This window comes from Camelus dromedarius, unplaced genomic scaffold, assembly GCF_036321535.1.
Source record: "Camelus dromedarius isolate mCamDro1 unplaced genomic scaffold, mCamDro1.pat HAP1_SCAFFOLD_197, whole genome shotgun sequence".
NCBI lineage: Eukaryota > Metazoa > Chordata > Mammalia > Artiodactyla > Camelidae > Camelus > Camelus dromedarius.
In genome coordinates, this window is record NW_026989761.1 from 1,195,373 (window position 1) to 1,214,065 (window position 18,693).

General features: G+C 47.1%; 1 protein-coding gene across 27 annotated transcripts in view; it reads left to right on the forward strand.

The window, feature by feature from the left end:
- LOC135320567 (uncharacterized) overlaps positions 1-18,693 on the forward strand; it is a 78,011-nt gene that overhangs the window by 18,547 nt on the left and 40,771 nt on the right. For 24 of the 27 annotated variants that reach the window (XR_010379751.1, XR_010379748.1, XR_010379750.1 and 21 more), the window contains 3 exons: positions 2,831-2,990; positions 6,044-6,274; positions 6,635-6,768. The gene's annotated coding sequence lies outside the window, so the exon portion shown is untranslated. The other 3 variants (XR_010379761.1, XR_010379757.1, XM_064483686.1) reach the window with 3 other exon arrangements.

Consider the following 18,693-nt stretch of genomic DNA (forward strand, 5'->3'; position numbering starts at 1 on the left):
AGCCCTGCAGTAAGAGGTATCTGCAGCACACATCTAGCTCATTGCTTGCATATCGTCAAGGAATCCTGCCGATTTAGAATTGTTTATTGATTGTTGTCTCCAAGACGGCTCAGCCTTTTTTATTTCTATTGCTACTGCTGCAGTTTCAAAGGAAAATGGGCTAATTATTTTCCAAATATCAAAACATACTGTAATTGAGCTGTGACGCAAATTATGTGCTGCTGTTTCTTAACAACCTGCTTAGTGTTCACAGGTACCTTCACTCATGGAACTTTTGGGAGAATGTCATATCCTCAGAGATAGCAATGCTGTCTTTGGCAACCTGAGCGGTAGTATCTGAACTCACTCCTGCTGTTTTTCCAGTGCCCCCTCTAGCCCTCCTCCAGCCCTCCATGGGGGGCCTGCAGTCCTTCCCTCGAAAATCCTGTTGTTTCTCAGGAAGAATTCCCTATGAAACATATTCATGTCCTTCTTGTGGGGACATTCAGTCCAGAGACCTGACAGCAGGGGAAAATGTTTAGACTGCTTTTGGTAGAACGTAAATTCTTCCATACTTGTTAGAAGCAAATCCAATGAGGAAACTGTGTTGGCATCTAACAAATCAGGATAAATGTCTGATGAGGAAGATCAGCTTCCCCATCCCACTCAGGCGTCATGTTGATGTGACGCTCACCTTGGCTAACATTTTCTCCTGTGAGCAACGTGAAGTTCAAGACGTTATGAATGGCTTTTTGTTTTTCTTCCTTAGTCTTTCCACATTCACTGTGTCTGGTGAGATTATATGAATCCTGCTTATTTTCAGCCCAGCACTAAGCTTTTTAAAAGGATCACGTGTTTAAAAGGCTAGTGGACAATTTGTTAGAAGATTGAAATCCTTAGACTTTGGTCCTAGAGTTGAATCTTGGTTACTGGTGAATGAGAATTCCCGTTAAAATTTTAAATTCAGTGATATAAAGTTTTAAAAATAGTTAAATATTAGTCAATTTCATTAAACACTACAGCAGTTATTTACTTTTAAGCCTGTCTCTGGGGCAATTTTGCAATGATTCCCTCCCTTTATTAATTCCCTCTTTATCAGAATCCTTGAGAGGTCCCTGTCATCATTGTCAGTATCATCATCATCATCACCATCATCATGGAACTGATTCCTCTGGGAGATTCTAGGAAAATAAAGAGCTGGACGGGGTTATGTGCAGGTCAGTGTGTGCATATACAGTAAGAACAGTTGTCAGACATTAGATTCAAGATACCCATTCCATTTAGAGAAGAATGTGGTCATGAAATCCTGATGTGCTGAATGAAGGAAGCGATGGGAACAGGGTAGTCAATGGAAAGGAGGAGGAAGTGAGCGAAGCGGGGAGCATAGGTCCTTGGTTAGGTGATCAGCACATTGGTGAGAATGAGGGGAGTGTTATGGCAGAATCATGTCCCTCCCCGGCCACAGGGTAGCCACCTGTGACATGTTACTGTACATGGCAAAATGCATGACAGATATTTTAGGACAAAAATCTTAGAGGATTTCTGTCTTCTAAATTGTCTATCAGTTAGCATTTTAAACCCATGATACATTATTAAAGATTAGTGCAGGGGGACAAATAAAAAGGATTCATATAATCTCACCAGACATACTGAATGTAGAAAGGCTAAGGAAGAAAAACAAAAAGTCATTCATATGTGCCTTGAACCATAAAATGCCCATGAGAGGAAATGTTACACAAGGTGAGTGTCACAGCCACATTCATAATGCCTGAATGGGATGGGACAAGGGGATCCTGAGATGAGACAATAGGGCGAGTAGCCTGGATTGTCCAGGTGGGCTGAATGTAATCACAGGGGTCCTTGAAATGGAGGACATTTCCCAGCTGAGTTTAAAATCAGAGGGAGGTGTAGCCATAGAGCAATGTTCAGAAAGGCTGCTGACCATGAAAATGGAGGAAGTCGTGGGGCACAAGCTAAGGAAGGTGGGTGACCTCTGGAAACTGGAAAAAAACAACAACAACAAGGAAACATTCTCTTCTAGACCCTCTAGAAGGAAGGAACCCTGCTGCTACCTTGAATTTAGCCCAATGAGAACTGTGTTGGATCTCTGACCTCCACAGCCATAAGCTGATAAATCTGTGCTGGTTTAAGCTCTTAAGCTTATGGAAATTTCTTACATTGGTAAGAGGAAAATAACATAGTGAGCCGTAGTGTAACGGATTAAAGGTATAGGATGGGGTGTGGAGAGGATTCTGACATTTACAACTAAAAAACAACCAGGTGAAGTGGAAGGTGTTTTAAGGAAGACCTACCTGGCAGGGCTATTAAGCAGACTGGAGCGAGGGGAGCATTGGAGTTAGAGGAATCAATTAAATCTCTACCAGAAAAATAAGGAATAAAATGTAACAGGGCTTCAGTGATAGTGGATGTAGGAATGGAAATGGGCAGAGAGACATAAATATTACTTTGAAATTAGCTACAGGTTTGATGACTGCATGTTGGGGAGACTTAGCCGATGTGTGGACTGAATGTTTGCATCCCCTCAAAATCCATATGTCGAAACCCCATCTCCCAGGGTGATGGTATTGGGAGGTGGGGCCTTTGGGAGGTGATTAGTAGGATAAAATGAGGTCATGAGAGTAGAGCCCTCATGAATGGGATTAGTGTTCTTATACAAGCCCCCAGAGTGCTTGCTTCTCTCTGCTCTCTGGGATATGAATATATTGGGAAGACAGCCATCTTCGAGCTGGCAATCCTCTCAAGGATACATTGACCTTGAAAGTCTCAGCCTCCAAACCATAAGGAATATGCTGGTTGTTTAAGCCACCCGACCCACGGTAATTTGTTACAGCACCCCAGACTGACGAAGACAGTGGAGAATGCCTCTGAGTTTGGCACTGATTGCCTGGAGAATGCTGAAACCCAGGGAAGTGGGCAGCACAGACGTTTACTCATTTAATCCTGCCAACACAGTAGGAGATAGAGTCTACATATTCCTCGCTACTTAAAAGGTAAGGAAAAAGAGGCACAAATAATAACAACGACAACAAAAACAACAATAATTTGTCCAAGATTCACACAGAACCCCCTGGAGGCAGAGTGAGAATTTATACCCAGGCAGGCTGGCCCCAGAGCCCCTGCTCATAACTAATAAGTCAGATCACCTTGCTTATGTGGATCAGTTTTTTTCAACTGTGATATGAGGGTACTGTGTCCAGTAACTTATAATTTCAAAATACTTCACTGTAACGGAATCATTAGTCACAGGCCTTACAAACCACAGAAACCTACACATACAAAAATATCTCGTTAGGTCAAGATAACCAATAACGTTTTTAAATATTATACCTGCTGGGCCTTTGCAATAAAATGTCTTTTTATAATTCTGTCTGGCTACAGAATAACTTCATAATCCTGCATGTTGCTGGTGGCTCCCATGTTGGACAGCACGGGCCTAGAGATTTTAAATTACTTGCCCAGACTCGCCCAGGAAGCTCGTGGTGGGATCCGAGCTATAGTCTGGGACTTTTCCTTCCTATCCAACAAGTCCCTCATGGAAGTTTAGAAGCTTCTCCTTTGGTGCCCAGCTGTCTATCCGTACTTATAACATCTTGTCAGGTGTTCCAGCCTGCTCCTGAACATCAGCCAGAACCCACTTCTGCTCTATTTTGTCCAGGTAATACCTTCTAGCAACTTCCATTGCCTTCTTGGCATCAGTTCTTACCTGGAAGGGTAGTGGCTAGAGGTGGAAATGTGTCCACATGACAGGTTTTTCATAAACATAGCAGGAGTGGTCAAGAGAATAAAACGTCAGGAAGATGAGTAGAAGCAGGTCATTTAATATACCAAATGGGTACTTTCAATGTGTGTGTTTCCGAGTCCAGGCTTGTTCTGCTCGTGCATTACAGGCCAATAAATCAGGAGACCAGGTTTTGGGGACAAGAAATAGCGACTTTAATTTGGAAAGCCAGCTGAGAAATGGTAGAATAATGTCCTGGGGAACCATCACCCCAAGTCAGATTTCAGGCTCTTCTTATATTAAAAATGGGAAGTGGGAATGCTTGGTTGTTGCAAACTTGGTGTATGAATTCTTTGTTGTTAGAATCCTTTGTTCTTGCAGCTCTTCACCTGGGTCACATCCGTGTAAACCTCCAACAAACAAATGTTGTTTTCTATTCTGTAACTTGTTATCTTTATGTGAATAGAAAAGTGTTAATATCCTTCAAAGTCAGAGCCTTGAGAATAGGGTCTCCTGTATATTTCAGGCTCTAGGCAACATTGTTTTACAAAAGGTGCAGAACCAACAAGACTAAGCCTAGGAAACAGGGCACAGGGTTAAAGTCAAAGGAACAGATCTAAAATGGAGTCAGATTTTTTCTTTCCTATTTCAGTAGTGCCATGGAGAAGGCAGTTTGGGCAGCTTTTTGTAGGGTCCTGGAGGCTTTCTCTCTCAGCCTCTGTGTGCCTCTGTTGAAAACCCTTCATAGCTATCTGGCCTGCTGGAAAACCACTCCGCCTGTTTTGCCCTGAAGATGTGTTCTGTTTATAACTGATCTCTACTTCTTGGAAAACAACTCAATAAAAACTCAGTTGGTTTTCCACCAGCCATGGGCAGGGGTGAGGAATAGCACTTTATTATTTTATGAAAAAAAATAAAAGAAGTCTTAAAACAGCACTGGGCACATAGGAGAGAGTCAATAAATGCTTCCTGGCTGAAATCAAAAGTGATGGCTCAGTGATTCCATGGCTGCTTTATTTGCTGAGCTTGCTACTCCTTTGCTCCATTACACATTTTTTTTAACTGAAAAAGAAATACATGCATGTGGTTAAAAAATTTCAAACAGAGCACAAAAATACACAAGTGAAAGAAGTTTTCCCTCATCCTCTCTTCTTTCAGCCCTCCCTGGAGATGCCACTGTTTACAAACCTTTGTGTGTTTTCCAGATATGCTATGCACATTCCGACCTATGTATGTAAATTCCTTTAAAATATTACTTATTTTTAACTTAAAGGGATTTAAATCCTCAAGTGTCTTCTGCCCTGGTAATAGAAAAGAACAAATCTGACTCCATATTAGATCTGTTCCTTTGACTAAACCCTGTGCTCTGTCTCCTAGGCTTCATCTTGCTTGTAAAACAATGTTGCCTAGAGCCTAAAATATACAGGAGAGCCTATTTTGAATGCTCTGACCTTTAAGGATATTTAACACTTTTCCATTCATATAAAGATAACAAGTTACCTAATAGAAAATAACGTTTGTTTTGTTGGAGGTTTACAGGGATCTGACCCAGGTAGATAGCTGCAAGAACAAAGGATTCTAACAACAAAGAATTACTACATCAAGAAGATTGCAAAAACCAAGCTCGTAGGAAAGGAGCCTGAATTCTGACTTGGGGAGATGGTTTTCCAGGACATTAGTTTGCCATCTAGGTCTACAGAAAGTTGCTATTTCATGCCCCAACACCTGGTCTCCCAACTTACTGGCCTGTCCTGCATTAAGGAGAATGAATTTGGACTCAGTAACACTCCTATCTTCCTAGCAAGATGGGCACTGGAATTGAGGGCAGCTATCCCACACCCTGGGACATACTGTGTGCCCTTGATGGTTCCCCGAGTGTGGGGAGTGGTTTACCCAGGAAGGATGGGGACTATGCACCAAAACTCAGGCAGTATGCTCCTTTTGGGATCTGACCTTGTACCTCCCGCTCCCCGCCAGCACAACACCTGGGACAGTGGAGGTAAGGCAGATATATTGCCTGCCTGTGTCCCAGCGTGTAAAAGGGGAATATGTACTCTTTCCAAGGTAGTTCTGAGCGACAACACCTGCGGGTGCTTGGTTCCCAGAGCAAAAGGAAACCCAGCTCCGCTTGGGGGCAACGGGTGTGATCCCCGTAGGGGTCCTGCAGAGGCCTTGGGTGGAGGGCTGTGCCAGGGAGTTAAAATACGAGCTGCGGGCCTTGAAGGGTTAGAGAAGTGTGCAGAGGCAGGACTGCTGCCTCCTTCAGGATGCCCCCAGAGTTAAAACTATTTCTCTCCATCTCTGCTACTCTCCTCCACACTCCAGATCCCTGCCTTCTCTCTGCTCCTCCTGTCCATGTCTCTCCCTCCACTTTTCCCCTTCTCCCCTCCTCCTCCCATCTTCTCCGTCCCTCCCTTCCCCAACTTCTCTTGCAGAACACAGAGAGGATCGCTGGCCCTCCTGCGCATGCGCAGTGTGTGCCAGCTGGACCGAGGGTTGGAAGCTGCAACTCCGAGCCGGGGATCGGCCCCAAAGGCTTCTCAGCTCTTTCGCCCGGTAGGACTTTGGCTCCTTCCCTGGCGCCCCGGCCACAGCTGTCCAGGGCCAAGTGTGCACTTGCCGCCTCTCGCCCCAGCCGGGCTCCCCTCAGTCCGCGGCTGGCGTCCCCTTCCCCTCTCCCGCCCGCGAGTCCTCTCCTCCCGGGCTGCCTCTCCTCGGCCGCCGGCCCGTCCCCGCCCCTGGGCTGGCTGTGTCCCGGGCGGGCGGGTTCTGCGGACCCGGACGGGGGCGGGCGGCTGGGGCTGGGGCTGGGGCTGGCCTCCGAGCGGGGCTACAGCCCGCGTCCCCCCCCCCGCTTTCCCTGACCCGCGACCCCGGGGCTGCCCTCCTCTCCCTTTCCCGCTACCTGGGGACCAGCTCAGTGGTGTGGGCGCTGCTCCCCGGGCTGAGAGCCTCCGGCTGTGAACCCCAGCTTCTCCTGTTGGAGTCGGGAAAAGGGAGCGTCAGTGCTGAGCGAGCTTCCGTCTCCTCCCTCAGTGTTTCTGCCCCAGGTAAGTACCTTGAACACTTTCACGTGTTTTGATGGCGGTGCTTGATGATGTCACTGTTTTCATAGTGAGAGGGATTACAGTGTTGAAAGCAAGGCTTGGTTCAGTTAAAAATGAGCTGAAGGCATGAGGCTGTGACATCCTCCATCCTTCCCTCTCCCAGGGTGAAACGTGTGGCCGTCTTTCTTAAAAAGATAGTTACAGTCCCTAACTAGCCCAGCCCAGCTAGGGTGTGTTAACAGGAACAGCACCACCAGAGGAGTTGGAGACTCAGGGACTTTGCAGTCCTAAAGAGCTCCTGGCAAAATTTGGTTTGTTTTGGTTTTTTTGTTCTTCTTAAATTGTGGGGCAGACTAGTAGTATAGAGGGAAAAATAATTGTCAAGAAATATTTTTTCATTTAACATCTTTATTGTGATATTGTTCACACACCATGAAGTCCACCCACTTAAATGCTACAATTCAGCAGCTTTAGCATATTCACAGTGGTGCAACCATTAATATTCCAGAACGTTTTCATCACTTCAGAAAGACCAGTGGAAATGAATGACCTATCCACCCCTTCCCAGTGCTGGTTCTAAAGAAGTTTCTTGGTTGTTCCTGACCATAAATTATCTTGTTACCCATAAAAACTCTGGTAGGAAATCTAAACAGAATTGTATTGAATCTGTCTATCAAAGCAAGAAGAATTAATGTCTTTATGGCATAAATTTCTTCTACCCATGAATATATCTCGGACCCTATATTTTCATATTTCCAGAGCCTGGCCCATGGGAAGTCCTCTTTAATTGTTGGGTTTGTGAATGATGAGATTCTATACATCGTTAGTTGCAACTGAAGCCTTTCACAGAAGAGAAAATAAACTCACTGAAGCCAAGTGACTCTCTGATGGTCAGAAAGAGTGACAGCCAGTGCTGGAGTGACCCAGTGGACTTGGTGTTTGTAACCAGATTTCTCTAGCACCTACAGCTAAGGGGATCAGAGTATTCTTTTATTTTTTCTAAATGGCGTTGCTTTTATTTTTACTTATTTTTTAAAATTACTTTTTATTGAAGTGTAGTCAATTTAGAATGTTAGTTTCAGATGTACAGCAGAGATTCAGTTATAAACATATGCATATGTTTCTACATATGTTTTAGATTGTTTTTAGTAGAACTCATTACAAGAAATTGAATATAGTTCCCTGTGCTATATAGTAGGTCCTTGTCATTTATTTTATATTTATTAATGTGTATCTGTTAATCCCCCTTTTCCTGCCTGCTAACCACAGTTTGCTTTCTATGTCCATGAGTCTATTTCTAGCAGCACCGTATTTGCTAGTAATATATGCTGGTTGGCTGCTTTCAGTTTCAGTAATTCCACCTTATCTGTGGGCATTTTCCTTCTGGTGGGCCTGTGTGTGGTTTGCACACGTGATATAAGAGTTGTGTATTTGGGAGAACTCCAGGCCTCATGTAGTGCCTGGTACAGAGTGCCCACTGAGCTGATGCTTGAACTGGGAAAAAAAACATAGTAAACGTTGGAATTTCCACTATGGTTGAGACTTCCAGGTTTCCATAACCTGTTTAGCCCACCTTAATGTTGGCTGCACCCATACTGGGTAATTTGGTGGAACTTCATGGTATGGTGGTGTAGAGACGGGGCCTCGTATGCTTCTTCTCTTTCCGTTTTCTAAGACTCATTCTCCTGGGCCTTCCAGATCCTCCCCCAGAAGTGCCCAAGGCTGGCTTGGTGCTGCGCTGAGGCAATATTTGTTAATAAGACCCTTTCCTCATCTCTTCTGAGCCTCCGTTTCCTTCTCTGCACAATGAAGACTTAGACTAGAAAAGTGCTTTTCAGTTTCTTTTAAGCCATGTTTCCTTTGAGAAACCGAATATACAAATCTCTCCTCCCATTCAACATACAGATTTTGACACATCCTCCAAGGAATGACATAGCTCTTTGTGGAAAATTGAAGTGATTGTGATTCCAGGTGGCACAGAAAAGACTCTTCAGACATTTATTGCAGGGAGAGGGCAGGAAAGGGGCAGTATATCCCACTTTCTAGTGTGAGCACTGGAACAGGGGCTTGGGTTTAAATACAGTGTCTGACGTGGGCTCAGTCTAATCTTTTTTTTTTTTTTGCCTCTCTCTAATCTTGCACAATGTGATAAACCTCTCTCCCTCAGTTTCTTAATGCGTCAAGTTGGGGTGATAATAGTTTAAGTCTTTTGTGAAACATTATACACATAAGACATTTGTTTCTCGGTAGAAACAAAACCTGCGAGAGAATCAGGGATTTTTAAAAAAAAAAAAATCTTGTCCACAGCACTCTGTCTGTGTCTATTTTGAAGTTCCTTGAGGGTGAGTGTTGGGTCTAAAGTCCATCGTGGGACAGGTGGCCCATGGGTCTGTGTGCCGCAGATTGCCCCCTCCTCCCCAGTCCTCTTCCTCTCAGTACAGGATGAAGTTCCCTAGTAGATTTACACAGAGATCTTGTGGAAATGGCTTTTCATTTTATTGTTTCATGAAGAAGGGCTGCCATCATGATCTCTGTAGTCTGCTTTTGGTGACCTGAAGGCTATGCAATTACGTTTTTCTATTTAATAAATAGAAAAAAATTACAAGTACAAAATTAGACCTACGGTGGTGGCAGGGGCTCTTGAAAGTGGGGACCATTAGCTTTGTTAGTTTCAGGTGCAGGGGCCTCTGGCCATGAGGACACTTCATCGTGCTCTGAAGTTTGAGGGACCAGTGGGCTCAGTGGGAATGTTTACTGAGTGTATCTCATGGGCTGGGCATTGACCTATTTGTACTGTGTGTTCCTTATTTGAGACATTGAGCTCATTTAACCTCAATAGCCTCTTTAATAAATTAGACTTTTTATTTTGAGATATAATGTAGATTCCCATGTAGTTGTAAGAGATAATATGGAGAGGGCCTACGGACTTTTTGCCCAAGTTTCTTTAAAGGTTCCATCTTGCAAAGTTGGGATACAATTCAGTAATGACTCACTAACCCTTTGAGGTTTGTGTTATTGCCCTCATTTCTATTCATGATTAAACTGGGGTTAAGAGGAACACACAGGCCTGCCCAGGTCACACATGGTTAGTGTAGAGTCGGGTGAAACGTGGGCTTGGGATTTCCAGGCAGTACCATCATGATGCTCTGTGGCAGGGAGCAGCATTCACTTTGCTTGTCCATTCATTCAACAAGCATTTATTGAGTAAACTCTGTGGGTCAGATGCTATCATAGGTTTATCTGATTCTTCAGCAGTATGGAGAATCCGGTAATGTTTCCTTCTTTTTTTTTAATCTGAGAAAATTAGCTCTGAGATGTTATAAACCGCCCAAAGGAAATATAGCTCATAAATGAGGGATAGTAAATTTGTACAGTTCCTTCTTCTTATGCAGGTGGTACCCTAGGCATTTTACACTTGTAAACTTCCATAATCCAGATATATTCTTGTAAGGCAAGGATTTTTTTTTTAATTGAAGTATACTCATGTTTACAATGTTGTGTCAATTGCAAGGTGTTTTTTTTTCCTTGAATTTGGAATTCAAAAAATATTTTTTGAGGGGGGTAAATAGGTTTATTTATTTGTTTCATTTTTTTTTTAAATGAGGTACTGAGGATTCAACCCAGGACCTCATACATGCTAAGCATTTGCTCTACCACTGAACTGTACCCTCCTCCCCAAAGCAAGTTTTCTTATCATGTATTCTGCAGCTTAGGAGTTCAAATAAATTGGAGTTGAAATCCAGGACTTTTGATCCTACTGTGTTTCTTTGCATTATATCCTGCTGAGGGGTGTGGAAGCAGTTCCTTTATTCATTCCTTTATTCAGCAGTTTTGAGCACTGGCTTTGCATCAGGGCCTGGCTAGGTGCTTGGAAACAGAAAACAAGAAATGACCCTTTTCTGCAGAGGGCGGAGGCCTAGACCAAAAGCTGCGTAATGTGATCTGAGCTGCGGTAGCCATGTGCAGACGCTGAGGACAAACTGTACCCCCGGCTTTGCTTGGGCTTCCCCTGCCTTCTGACTTGTACACACCAGGTCACCGCAACCCAGTGAGGCCCGCAGCCCGCAGCACAGTATGTACCTCGGTCTCCTCTTCCCTCTCGTCAGGGCCTGCAACATGAACATCCCTGACTACGTGCAGTGTGCTGAGGACCACCAGACTCTCCCCGTGGTGGTCCAACCCGTGGGGATCATCTCAGAGCAGAATTTGTTATGCATCTATAAGCGAATCTCCTTGGTGAGGCAGATCAGCCCGTGCGGCTCGCAGTGGGCACTCTGTATCCACTAAAGTCACCACTATGCGCCCGAGAATGGGTGGAGCGACTTCCAGACCCACCACAAGGTCGTGGGCCTTGTCACCATTACCGACTGCCTCTTGGCCAAGACCTTAGAGAAGCTCCACGTGCAGAGGAGCTGTATGGCACCACGCTCTATGACTCTCGGCTCTTTGTCTTTGTGCTGCATGGGGAGGTGGCCGAGCAGCCGCGCATGAACGTGGCCGTCAATTTACGAGGACTGCAGGGTGGTGGAGAAGAGGATCGAGGACTTCACTGAGTCTCTCTTCATCATGCTCAAGTCCAAGTGGCTGGACGTTGCATCCGACAAGTCTGGGGACAAGATCCTCCTGCTCTACATCCTGTTTGAGAATGAGGACTTCGTGGGACTGGACACAGAGAACAGGAAAGTCTACCTGGATGCCCGGCCACCCTGGCTATGTGAAGGGTTGCTTCCCTACATCCAGAAAGGGATCAGCAAGGAGGAGGGCTGTCTTGTAGCCAAGGCGTGAGGGAGGAGCAACCCGCCGGTTTTCAGACGTTTAAAAGTGAATCCGCCTTTGTTTCGGAGAGATTCTTTTAGGGTTATTATGGACACTTACTCCCGCTTTTCAGCCAATTACCCTGGTGTGACCCCTGGAGTTGCTGTCCAATAGATTAGCCAAAGCCACTGATGCTAGGAGAGCTGGGGAGGAGGCTGCTCTGAGCTGAGATGTGCTCTAGGTCAAATGCACATCAGACGCTGAGACTTGTCTAGTAAATAGAATGTAAACTATCTTGTTACTTTCTTTATTGATTACATGTCAAAATGATAGTATTTTACATACAGTAGAATAAGTAAGATATGTTCTTAAAATCAGTTTCTAGGGGTTTTATTGGGGGGGTTACCTCTTTAAATGTGGCAACTGGGAAACTTTCTTTACATGGCTCACATTTCATTCCTGTTGGACAGCCTCTCCTGGGACAGTCTCATCCCTGTGCTTATAGATGTCATGCTGAATCCTGAGATGCAGAATGAGGCGCTGGTTGAGCTGGGGGTGGAGCCAGTGTCTCCTGCTTCCCAGGTCCAGCACCTGCACGGCTCAGGCCCTCTCTCCCTGCCTGACAACCACCATGCCAATTGAGGACAACGGAAACACTGCCAGGGGCTTCCAAATGAACTCCTTACGCAGGGAAAGGCATGTCACGGAGTATGGGGCACAGCAGGGAAAGATTCGTCCTCACTTTGTCCCTGTAATTAGGTCAACGGACCCACTTTGCCTTGGAAGTGCAGACGAGTTCTTCTGGGCTGCCTACCCCCCCACCTTCTGCTCTGTTTCCCTGTGTATCTATTGAGATATCCCTCGAGAAGAAGAGGGTGAGATGCCTTTGCCGAGAGGTGGTCCCCATTTGCTGGGGAGATTGTGGGAATCTGTGTCCCCCCGGCCTACGGCCTCGGGCCTTGACTCTGGAGAGGGCTTATGGCGGTCCCACAGGTGACGGTCGGAGGACCTGGCACGTGCTGCCGGGCCCGAAGTGGAGGAGGTGTTCTGCGATTCTCTGTGAGTCTAAAATCAGATTCTACTTTCTGGTTGTTGGTAAGTTGGAGGAGAAGATGCCAGAGAATTGATAAAACGATAGTCCAGACCAGTCCTGTGAGTGACAGGCACAGGGGACACGAGTCCCACCTGCTTGTGGTGCCTGGCGGGCTCTGGATGAATTTTCACTTCCTCCCCGGACATACCTCTATGGCTTAAGGAAGGGGCGAGGCATATCGTGGCCATGACCTGTACTTGTCCTCGCAGGGCCCCGTGATCTACATGGCTTTCTCCCCTTCTGCTTCTTGTAGATGAGCTGGCAGATGTAGTGGTCTGGGCAAAGCCGAGGGCACAGATGCCAGCACCGTGCCACTCCCAGGCTGGCTCCATTCCCGTCACCTGTCACCTCCTGCTCAGTCCCCAGGCGTCAGTGAATGTAGGTGCATCGGTGCAACGTAAGTAGGGACCACATTATCCCCCTGGACAGAATGGTGGGTGAGCAGTGGAAACCTGGAGCCCTGCCCCAGCCCCCTGGCCAGTGCCTCCTCTTTTGTCACAGGAATCACTTGTGATATGTTTGCTCAGCAACTGCTTGGCTCTGAGTCTGCAGACCCACCAGAGAATGCCAGCTTGTTTTTGCTTTTTGAAGTGTGTCCTTGGGATTTGGCGGAGTAGCTGGTTGTGTGCTTAGCCCATAGTGGTTGACACTGTCACCATTGTTTACCCAGAACCTCGTTTACCAGGCATGGCTCTCGGCATCAAAATACAGCAGCGCATTAAACCTCCCTCCTGGTGGGTCTGTCTGTTTTGGTACCGTAAGGGCTCAGCCAGCATCTGAACGTCAGTGAGATAACGCGGCCAGTGAGCTCGGGTCAAGTACGCTCTCCTCCAGTCACTTTTACTCCATTGTTGCTTTTACTATTCCTCAGTCGTTACTTTCTTTAAACAATGCTTTCGTGCAGGAACAGAGCCTAATTCTCTCCTGTTACTCTTGGTGGGAGTGAGTAAAATTGTCCAGCTTGAAATGCGACCACATTTTGTAGCTCAAAAGCTGTCTACACGCATCTAGGTGAAGTTTAGGTTTGGGGCGCTGACCACGTTGGGGTCCCCAGGCAGCGCCGCTCGCCTCAGGCCCCTGCCTTCCCTGGAACAATAGGTGAGGGTGGGTCTCACCGTCCCCTCGTCCCTGTCCTCACCAAACTCACCTAAATTCTTGTAATTGCTGTCAGTTATTTTTGTTCTCATGTGTTTCTAATTTTCGCTGTTCCTCTTTTCCTTTTTCTATTTCCCTTTCTATCTTGTACCGCCCTGTGAGCATGTTGTTGCGTCTGAAAAGTGGACTGTGCACACCCTGCATTGGAAATAGCCAGATTGTCCTCCGTGATGTCCCCATCGCTTTAAAAAGCAAAAACCTTAACAGTTGCCTTGATCCATATATTATCCTAGTCATCTTTTTATTTTCTAGTTTTTTGGAATGTTTGCTTTGTTAGCACATCACCCACTGGGGTTTGATACCTGTTAAAATCCTTGCTTTGAGGAACCAGTTTGGTCCTCCTTATGTTTGGTGACAAATGCGCACTTATTAAATTTGTTTGATTGTTTTGAAGAAGTGAGATGCGAATTGATTTAGGCGGCTGCTGAGGGATTTTTTTCATGGAGTATTTAAACTTGGAAAGTCAAAATCTGCAGCATCTTCCTTGATTCTGTCTTTCACACAAACGTGTTTGGCACGCGGTTCCGGGCTGTCGCTGTGTGACGTGCGTGACGGAGATTCCTGGCCGGTGGTCACTGGTGAGAAAGTGGCAGGCTCGGAGATGAGCAGCTGCAGGGGATGCTGTTGGAGGAAGCAGTCACCGGTTTTATGTTTTTTTTGTTTTTTGTTTTTGCATTCACCTTCCCCGTGCCATTTACTTTACTTTGCCTTCATAGAGAGGCAGGAGCGGGTCTAAACTCCATGCCACTCTTATTTTCCCTTTACGAGGCTGGTTTTTCTGAGTATCAGAACAACATGGCCTTCTCCTAAGTAGCTGGCTCACTTGGATCTGGTGGACACAGGGACCGCTAAAGGGGACCGTAGCTTCCTCTCTGCTCCAGCCAGTGGGCATTCAGAGTCGGGTCTGTGGTTTGCCTCAGCAGCCATGCAGGCCTCCCTGTACCAGCCTTTACTATTAACCCATGTTGGCAGTAAATAGCTGACTCCGTGTCTGTTGCAGCTGACGTCCACCACTGACGGCCGTGTCGTTAGTTTGCGGTAGTGAGTCTCCAACACCCCAGTCAGCCGTGAAGTGACCTTGCATTCTCACCCACACCCTGGTTCATCTCACCCGGGGAAAGGGTTTGGCCACCACCGTCATGCTGGCCATGAGACCTTGTTTCTCCTTTCATGCCCTGGTCCAATTGTGGACACTTCATCCTTCACTGACTTGGTCTCGCTTGAGACAGGCCAGACTTTCTGAAAGAGTCCATCACATTCTGGGGGGGAACAGAACAGAAGGAAGAGTAGCAAGTAGGTGTCTAGGCAATCTGGGTTGGCAAATGCAGGCTGGGATCTGTGAAGGCTGGGCTGTGCCTTGGACACAGGCCTTTCCCGTGGCTCCCGATAGCCCAGGGGTCGGAGTGAGAACAGCCTTGCCTGGGTTCCCCCATCCTCATCTGCTCACTGGCAGGTGTGTCTGCTAACTAGGAACTGCCCCAAACCTCGGGCCCTTCAAAGTTCAGACCACAGGAGAACCTTGAGTCCCTTCTCCTGGGCCTCCTTTGTGAGAATCCAGTGCCTTCTGAGATGACCAGCGGCAGGAGATGCCTCCCCCTCCAGGGAGCTCTCTTCGGAGGACTGTGACGCACTGTACCTTGCTATGAGCTTGTGGGGTTCCATCCGTGGTCCTTGCAGAACCAGACTTGAGACTGGCTTAACGATAGAAATGACAGGAGTGATTCCAGGGCAGGGCCGGGGGGAGGAACAGGGGAAATTGAATGTGACCTCAAACACCTAGGTGGGTTCTGGGTCTGTTACTAAAATCGGGAGCCTGGGAGGTACCTGCCAGGAATCGAACTCTAGAGTAAATGGTGGACATGAGGCATTTTTAAGATTCCATTTTTCATCCAAGTTAGGACTTCAAAGAGGCACTCGGGTCTATGGCCCTGGGGCTCATGTGAAGGAGCCGGACCACAGATACACGTTGGGAGTCATCATTCTTAGCTGGTGTTCACAGCCGTGCAGGTGGATGAGCTCATCTCGAGAGGTGCAGACTGAGGCTGAGGCGGGGCAGGGCTGTGCCTGGGTTGGAGGAAATCCCAGACCATGCAGCTTTGGTGTGTCAGTCAGTGGCGTTTGGGATTTTCAGAGCAATGGCATTTATCCTTAAGGGTCCTGGGGGTGGGCAGGGCCACCCAGGAAGAAATCTGAAGGGAGGGTTGTGGCCACGCGTGCGCGTCTTGGGATGATGCAGAGGCTGCATGGTCCGGGAGAGGAACCTCCTCGGAAGCTGGAGTCGGAGTGGGGAGTGGGGAGAAGGTAGTCACACTCACCTGTGAGGGAGGGACAGAGGCCTAGGGAGTCTCCACCTTAGCGGACTCTCTTTCCCACGAACAAAAGGCCAGCAGACAGAAGATTTGAGGTGAGAAGGGACGGGCGCTGGGAGAGGAGCCAAAGTGGAGAATGGTGGTTGGACAGTTCTGGAATAGTCTCCCTGCAAAATAGAGTTAAAAAACCCAGACTCTTAAGAATATTGATAGTGACGTTGGAGGAGATAGTTCTTTTTCTGGCCTCCTAAATGTAAGGCATGTATCCGGGGATACACAGAAGAATCGGGCAGTCTGGTCCGGGGGCTTGACCCTTACCAGGGGGAACAATGCAAGTTTAAAGGGGGAGAAGGGCAGCGGAGGGAAACTAGCCAGGCCTCGTGTCAGGTACCAGTCGGCCGCACTACTTGCGTGTTGCATTCACATCCATGTCTCCCAGGTGGGCGGTGGCAGCCCCCTTTTGCAGATTGGGAAGCCTTCTCAGAGGGGTTAAGGGATTGGTCCGTTTAGCGGCTAGTCAATGCTGTAGCAGGATTCAAGCAGGGCCTTGTCAGACTTCAAGGGCATGTTCTCTCTACTAATTCCGGTACCTCCCTGTTGTACCTGGATTGGTGAATTGGGTCAGTTTTGGAGCCTTTCACAAAAAGTACGATTTAAGTGCCTCAGGACTGTTTCACAAAGCTCAGTGTTCTTTGATGGTTCAGAAGCACCGCAGTGCTTTTCGCCCCACAGAGGTAAGGTCTTACTCCTTTGACGCTGACGTGGTTGCAAATGACGTACAGGTGCAAAACCAGACTTAGCAGCTTCTGAAGGGAAACTCTCCAGTTCTCCCTTGATAGGCTTTCTTCCACGGGATGTAACCTGCTGCAGCGTAGATCTGAGCTTTCCGTATGGAGTGAGGGTTTGATATCCAAAGTTAGCAAAGAAGGGTCAGATGGAGAAAATCGACGTTAACAATTTATTTTGGGGTTTCATTAGACAAGATGCACTATCGCTTAATGGCCCATATAACGTATGTAATTGAATACAGAATATTGCATTCCTTAATTTCTAATGAGAGCTGTCTTGCAAAGTAAGGTTGTCTGCTTTGGAACTTCAGCTTAGCCACTAGGGCGCCTGTCAGTGTGTTGGTGTGATTGTATTTACACAGTGCATGTAATCTGAGCTTCCTCAGCCCCAAACACTCCAGTGCAGAATCATAGGCTGTAGCCATCACTTAGTTACACAAATACTTCTACAGCTATATGATACAAAAAAAAAAAAAAACAGAGAGAGAGAGAGAGAGAGAGAGATTGCCTTTATCAAAGTTCCTTTGATTTTAACTGCAAACTGTTGTTGAGCAGCTCTGGTTTCCTTTGGATATGAATATGTACATTTCTTTGCATGTAACTTGGATTTTAGACTAGAACACCAACCTCTTGCTTTCCATGAGCCACAAAACTCATAGCCAAATGACATACGTATGAAATATTTTATTCTTTTCTTCTGAGACAGAATCCTTGAATCTGGGACTTGGGCTGTGATTTTGCTTTTTGCTCTTCCCACCCCTCTTGTCGTCTCACTCCTTTTTCCCACGTGGCCTCCAAGATGTCATGGTCTCCGAGGAGCAGGTGGACAAACACCAGTTGGTCGCCAAGCAGTCCTGCTGTAGAGGGAGCCCAGCCAAGAGCTAAAGGACATCATCAGAGAGGGCTTCCTTGAAGAAATGGGCTCTACATTCAGTTATGAGGACAGAGTAAGAGTCAGCCAAGAGAAGGAATCAAGAGGGTGACTCAGGTGGCAGGAGCAGCCCGGGTAGAGGCCTGGAGGCTTGTGGGGTGGGGACTCGGTGAGAGTGCACTGTGTGGTCCAGGGTGGAGGGTGCCCCTGCTTGGGAGGACCCTGGAGTGGGCCTAGGGATGGAGGGATTTGGAGGAGCTTGCTTTTTTACTAGAACTGACACAGAAGAGGCAGTGAAGTGTGTCAGCAGAAAGTGACCCTCAGGAGAGGTACTCCTGGTTTTGTTTCTGATGTTCTACAGAAAGAAGGGGTCGGGGTGGGCGAGAGCAACTCTGCCCGTCCCTTTGAGACCCACCCCTTCATTCATTTATTCATAACACATGCAATTCTGAGTGTCCAGGGGAGAGAGGGTGGACTCACAGTAGTAAGAAAAATGTATTGCTTCTTGAGAGCTTAGCAGTGTCAGAAGTTGTCTTAGCATAGAATGTTCTAGGAACACAGCAGGGGCACCTAACCCAAAGGGCAGAGGTTCGAGGGAAGGAAGGCTTCCTTGACAAACCGTCAAAGTGAGCCTGGAGGCAAGTGGGAAGTAGCAGCAGGTCAGGGGGCACCTGAGGTCATTGTGGACCTGGGTACTGTGGTGAAGGTGGGCGAGCAGGGTCGGGGGTGGGGCTAGAACTCTACCAGGGAGCCTCTGAAGGGTTTGAAGTGGGGGTGATGTAATCAAATTTGTGCTTTGGGAAGGCTGTCCTGGCTGTGTGTGTGTGTGTGTGTGTGTGTGTGTGTGTGTGTGTGAAGCGGGGAAGAGGGGGAGAGTGCCAGCAACTGGGAGGGTCATTAGAAGACCATTGACAGGCTGGGGGGCCACCAGTGGGAGAGGGGCGTCGGGGCTGCTTG